Source organism: Ictidomys tridecemlineatus, chromosome X, assembly GCF_052094955.1.
Source record: "Ictidomys tridecemlineatus isolate mIctTri1 chromosome X, mIctTri1.hap1, whole genome shotgun sequence".
NCBI lineage: Eukaryota > Metazoa > Chordata > Mammalia > Rodentia > Sciuridae > Ictidomys > Ictidomys tridecemlineatus.
Genome location: NC_135493.1, coordinates 19,721,275 through 19,728,347, shown reverse-complemented (window position 1 = coordinate 19,728,347; position 7,073 = coordinate 19,721,275).

Below are 7,073 nucleotides of genomic sequence, written 5' to 3'. Positions count from 1 at the left end.
CGACTTTCCCTCTTATCTCAGTCTAGTGGGTTGGATGAATATGTAAATCAATAACTATAACTAAACCTGTTAAGTGCCAGGGCAGGAATTTACATGGAGATGAATGAAAGGCACTACCTCAGGGTAGTAAAAATCTCACTGAAGACATTTGCTATGGGCTGTTCCTCCATAATAAGTTAGATGACAGGAGGAAGAACTTTTTCTAATAGAACGGAAGAAAAAGATCACAAGACATTCAGGGAGAAGAGTGCTAGTTCTTGTCAGAGAATAGGGTGTATAAGAAGGAGAAAGGGAAGAAGAGATGAAGCATGGCCCTGCTAAGGACTTGAGAATTTATTCTGAATGTATCAGGAGCCACCACATGATTTTAAGCACAGAATCATCATGTTCAGACTTGTACTTCTAAATAGCTCACTCTAGCAGAAATCTGGAGCAAAGATCAGAAGATCACAAACAGACCAAATAGGATTCCATTGCAATAATCCAAGAGGGAAATTCAGGAGCCTATGCTAGGGTACCAGAAGTGGGGATAGAAAGTTCAATAGTTGATAGATTTGAGGACCACTATGGAAGCAAAATAAATAGCATCTCATGACTAATAGAAAAAAAGTGTTTGAAGGACAGGTCAGACACAAGAATTTAGACTGGGAACACTCATACATGATGATTATGTTAATCAACATTAGCTGTGATACCAATAGCCTAGAATTTGGGGTTCAAGCTGGAATGCTCACCACTTATCAGCTGTGAGGTTTGAAACAAATCTTTTCAACTCTGGAAACTCAGTTTTCTCACAACAGAAGCAAAATTAGCTACCTCACATGTCTGTTGTAGGTATTTAATGTGATCATGTATGCAAACATGCATGATATGTTAGAAGGTAAAAGATAAAAATGTTAACCATTATTATGTTCACTTGAAAACTTACATTTCTTGTGTATATGTGTATCTCTCTCTCTGTGTGTGTGTGTGTGTGTGTGTGTGTGTGTGTGAGAGAGAGAGAGAGAGAGAGAGAGAGAGAGAGAGAGAGAGAGAGAGAGAGAGAGAGAGGGGAGAGCAAGAGAATACCTGCATACTGGGGAATTGAACTCAGGGCTTTTAGCATGCTAAGCACACACTCTACCACTAAGCAACACCACCTGCCCCTAACGACGTACATTTCTCAAATCTAGCAGAACCAAATTATGACTTCGTTCTTTAGAATGAGTTATTCATATGATGTGTCTCATAATTAGACAAAGTGTTACTTGTGCAGGACAGGTAAGCAGAAAGGATCTTTCAAGTCCTAATGACAAGTCAAGATGACAAGTCAATCATCCACACTCTCCAACCCTCTTCCCTGTGCTGCCAAGCAGGAAATGGCTGTCAGGGGTTATTGTGCAGGTGACAGTTAACAGCCATACTTTTAACATTCCATCAAAACTGGTGTTTTGGCCTGCTTTTAATCACATAGGTAAGGGCTCATTGTTTATGTTCTAAAAATGTAAAGGTTTGGACTCAGTGATTTGAGATTTGTTTATATCTGCTAATCAGCAGACTCTTAACAAGAAAAATACCCTTGGGTCCAAGGAAGACACAAACACAAATGTTATTTTCTCTGAACAATCAATTAAAATTTTACACAAATAATAATAAACATGACCTTTGAATTATCATCAGTGATGTCTTGCCCTCAGACTGCTATCCTGTCCTGAAAAGGAGTATGCACCATATCTTCTCCTTCTATACTATTTTTTGTGAAGAAATGGTATCTTGTTTTTATGGGTTGACCAAAGATCATACACAGTCCCTAGGTGAGTTAGGTAATATTTGCTTCTGCCTCTAGCTTTGTTTCATCTGTGGATACAATCTAAGTCTGTTCTTTGGAAACATGAACTTTTGCCTCTACTATCTTCTCAAAATACACTGGTCAGATGTCTTCTTAAGGCACTTCTTACAGATAAGCATTAAGTGGAAAGAATCTGATAAATTAATTCATGCCTAGGTGATAATGACTGACAATGATTTGTTACTCTTTTCATAGATAATTATATCTTAACACTGGATTCTTGCAAATAAGAGGGAATCTGAAAATTCCAGGTCAGGGTCTTCTCAGTGCTAACTTACTTGCTATGCCCTCTGTACATACATTTCAGCCTGATGCTCATGACCTCTGTGAATTTAAAAGCTATTTTAATTTGGACAATATTACATTATTTTTCCAGAAAGAATGTAGAGATTAATAAGTATATTTTTTCAGGAATTATTTGAAGCTACATTAGTAATTGTTATCTAAGCCATCATTAGAAGGAAACTAGCATTATTAGAGTTGTCTAAATAGAAAACTTCTTCTAGAATTAGATATTTATATTTATTTAGAGTATCCTTTAGGGTCCTCACGGTACCATTTTGGAGAAGCATGCTATCTCTTTATCTAAATGGTTGTTACTCATCTTTCTTTGTATAACTGCACATACCAAAACCTTTATAAACCTTTGTAACCCTGTGAAGCTATCAGTATATTTACATTTTCAAGTAATAAGGATGGAGTCATGGTATGGATTTATCCATATCCTTTTATCCATTTTCCACTGGGAACTGCAATTGTGAAATAACAGGCTGGGGTTAGGGTTACAGACTATGTCCATGAAACTCAATGAGCCTAACTTAAACAAATGAGAATTGAATGACCAACTTTGACCTCAGTAATTGCATGGTTTAAACAACTGAAATGTACCAGCATCCAAATAAGACCTACAGAATTCATTCTCTGGAACTGAATATTTGAATTTTCTTTGGGATTAGCTAATCTACTCATTAACCCAAAGAGATCCAATACAAATTTAATTTTTAACCATGTAGCATTTACTATAAGTAAAAAGTATACTCCCCTAAGACAGAGAGATAAAATATTATCTAAGTGACAGGGTTGTAAAAATAATGCAATCACTCTAAAAATATTCTAAAATATAATACAGATAGAGTAGGTTAATATTATTGTCCTGATTAAATATATATGCATATATACATATAAAATAACAAACAGATGCATAATACATGGAAGGAAAAAATGTTAAGAATGAGAGTATCATGATCAGACCTTTATTTTAGAAAGATTCCATTGGTACCAGGCATGGTGGCACATATAATCCCAGCAATTTGGCAGGCCAAGGCAGGAGAATGGCATATTCAAGGCCAGCTTCTATAACTTAGTGAGACCCTGTCTCAAAATTTAAAAAAAGGACTGGGGATGTAGCTCAGAGATGAAGTGCCCCTGTGTTCAATCCCTAGTACAAAAACAAGATTTTTGGTGGAAAATGGATTGGCAGGGGTGAGGAGCATAGAATAGCAGGATGGTGGGTAGAAGGAGACACTGGAGGCAGAGACACCAGTTATTAGTATGTGGTTGTAAGTAGTTCATGCAAGAAAGATGGATCCAAGACATATATAGATGGCATAATTTATAATTATGGCAATTAATCAATGGGTGGGCTGTTGAGGATATGTGGATATGAAGGAGAGAGAGAAATAAATAGTAATTCTTCACATTTGAGAAGGAAGAACTACTAAATATTATACACTGGGAACCATTACTTTTCTTCTTCATGTACTTTTAGATGATGCAGAAATGCAGTTGGCTCTTCTGTATATAGTGATTGAGCAACTAGATTCTTCCCTTTCCATTTGTTTTCTGTTCTTTTGGGGAGAGATATCAAGGAGTCACAAATCTCTCCAGTGTGAGTTCTGCCCCCAGGACTGGGTATACTGGGCACGGGTATCTTCCACAGGGATCTTTATGAAAGTATTAGGGCTCAGGGAGAAGGCTGGTCCCACTGGGGCACTCTCCCATGGATAAGAATAGGGTAGCTGAGCAGGGATTCTCATGATTGGCCAAAGAGGACTGCCAAAGGTTCAAGTCAGAGAACTAATACCAAGTGCCAGATCCTAGGGTGAGGCAAGGCAGTAGGAGGAAAAATGAGTCACGCAGTCAGAAATTAGAACAGACTGAGGAAGAGTTAGGAATTGGAGTATGAGATAAGCTGGGGTGAATGGTTCAGGACAGAAACCATGAATTCTGAAAGAATGAGGGAGGCCTGTTTTCATGTAGTGTGGGCAGGTTGGTACAGGCAAATACCTGATAGCTTAACAGCACTGAGCAGGCCCAGACACCCTGTATCGCATCCCTAAGCCAAAGTATCTCTGCCTCAGGAGCTGGAGAAACTTACATTCTTGTAATTACAGCAGAGTTTCATGTTTGTGTTTCAGTTTCCCAAGATTTGTAGTTTAAATATATAATCTCATTAATAGGTAAAACCCCAAGTTCTTTCACCCCCTCAAAATTCGTGGAGCAGATGACTTCTAATCCAGAAGTTTAAATCCGAAGCTATCTTTCTCATTCTATTGAGTTACTATTTTCAAAGACAAATCCTCTAATTTATAAACACAGACTGCTTCATTAACTATGTTTAACAGGTAGCAGAGGCTCAGTTACTGACAACTGCCAGGCAGTAACCTGGAACATAACCTTTGGTTTTCAAATTTGCTGTAACATGATACAGAGCACAGAGCACATACTTTGCCTCAAGAGAGATGTCTAATTTCGGTCAATTTTTTTGTTGTTGTTCAGACTGCCATAATCTGTGCTGCTGCTCTCCAAGATGTACATGCTGGCCATATGCTTAACAAAGACTAAAACAAGAGAGGAGGAAAAAGGCAAAAATACAGTGAATCCTTCTTGTGTCCTCACCAAATATGACAGTTGTTGTATAAGGGATAAAAAGTTTAAGCACAAAAAACTCGTGATTGGAAAATTCAAGCTGGGAAAGGGTCAATAATCTAAGCTGCCTCTAACTCTTTCCTGTTTGGGTTTTGACCTTTGTTCTATCCTAAGGCCTCTCCCCAGCCTTCCCACTGGGCAAATCTTTGTCACAACTAACCCTGGTTTTCAGCAGTCCTCTGATTTCCCTAACTTTCTTGGACTAGTTATGGGCAATTCCATTTGTTCTACCAAAACAGGGTTGACATTTTTCAAGTGGTTTGTACTAAGGAAAGAAAACACAAGAACAAGGAAACTCTGGACAGGACTAAGGTCCTGGGATTCTTTATTCCAGGACAAGGATTCTCAAAGAGGGCTTCCTAGGTAGATCTGCAGCAGCCTTAACACCAGGGAACTTGCTAGAAATACAAATACTCAGGCCCCACCCTAGACTCAATGAATCAGAAATTCTGAGAGCAGGGCATAGCCATCAGTCTTTAACAAACCCTCCAGAGGATTTATTTTGTGCTAAAGTTTGAGAACCACCAGCCTAAGGCTACTGCAACCTATTCCTGGTAGCCTTGACTGGTTTCATCTTGCAAAGCACAGTCTCATTTTTCTTGGTGTGCCAACTATGTTTGGTTCACATTGTCCATGGCCTAGTCACTAGTGGCTAGCTCTAACTTTGGGCCAGTAAACTATGTTCTGAACATAGTTTACTGGCATCGGCACCAAATATTAGTACTAATTTTTATTCCAGTAGCTTCCACATCTTTGCCTATTTCCCATGAGTTCTGTATTGTGCTAAGCATATTATACCCACTGTTTCACTTAATCCTTACAACAACACTCTAAGCAGGGAATTATTGGCCTCATCTTCCAAATGAGGTAATGTAGACTGAGAGAAGGGGATTTAACCAAGGGATCCATGGCTATAGCTAGGATCCATTTCTAGGATTCTGTGACTGGAATATCCAGACTCACAACATTGATTCCATCCTGTCTCCACACAGATACAGACTTCCTGTGCCAGTCACCATCACCCAGAGAGCTTCTGTGATCACATGTCAACTCATTATCTTGGAGGTCTGATTACCACTCTTCTGCATGGGCCCTTTCACTTATCATCCTAGGACAAATTACTTACCCTTCATGTGCTTCAGTTTTGTTTTTTAAATGGAAGCAAAAATTACCTTAGAGGATAGCTTTGGGGATCAAGTGGGTGAACGTATATGAAAGTATTCTAAACTGAAATAGGAATGAAAGTTGTTCATCTACATTTCACAGATGAGGAAATGTAAATTCAAATTGTGTCTTAGACAAAGACTGTCGGCTTTCCTCCTGCTATTTGAGGGTACAAGGAGATTTGTTTCCAAATTATCTCTACTTGCAACTAAAAGAGCCATATTTAATAAATATTCACTTGTTTTCTATTAAGATGAAAATGTTCTCAATTCAGGGTAACAAATGGGCAGAACACAGATACATTTTGATCAAGAGAGATGAAAGTGGCCTAGAACCAGGGCACTTCCTGGGGGAGTACATGTGTGGCTACAGAGATGAGCTTTGGGTAGCCAGAGGACAGAGTTAGGTTGAGGGGATTAGAGGTAGACTAAAATTTTGCTAAGAGAAGTAGGAGATCTCAAAGGATTGACCAACTGCCTTCATCATTTTGCTTGTGGCCCAAGTACACATATTTAGTTCTCTCTCTATATATATACATTATTTATTTATTTATTTGTTTGTTTGTTTGTTTGTTTATTTATTTATTTATTGCTGGGGATTGAACCCAGGGGTGCCGTACCACTGAGCTACATCCATAGCCCTTTTTATTATTAGTTTTTGAGACTCACTATATTTAGGTATAAATTTGCTTAGGGCCTCACTAAACTGCTGAGGCTGGACTTGAATTTTGTGATCCTCCTGTGTTAGCCTCCTGAATCTCTGGGATTACAAGTGTGTATCCCCACACCTAGCTTTAAACCATGTTTAGATTGAAATATGATATATACTGACAGAGCATTCATAGCTTTTCATTTGTACCTTTTCCCTTCCTCTGTTTCTCAGCTCTCCAAGCTGTATTCATTTTTCTTTTCATACTTCCTCCCCACTGATAAGACTTGTTCTTTGTGAACTGTATGGTCACTCCCAGTCTTTCTTTTCTCCTCTGCTCAGAGCACATACACTGTTTCAATTAGGATAGAGGTCACAAAGGCAAGGCAAGATGCTAGTGCAATTGGGGGAAATCACCAGTGTTACTCCAGTAAAACAGAAGATGTTCCGAGCAACACTGGATGGGTCCATTATTGGGTTTCATGAGGACTGATGTGTCAGAGAA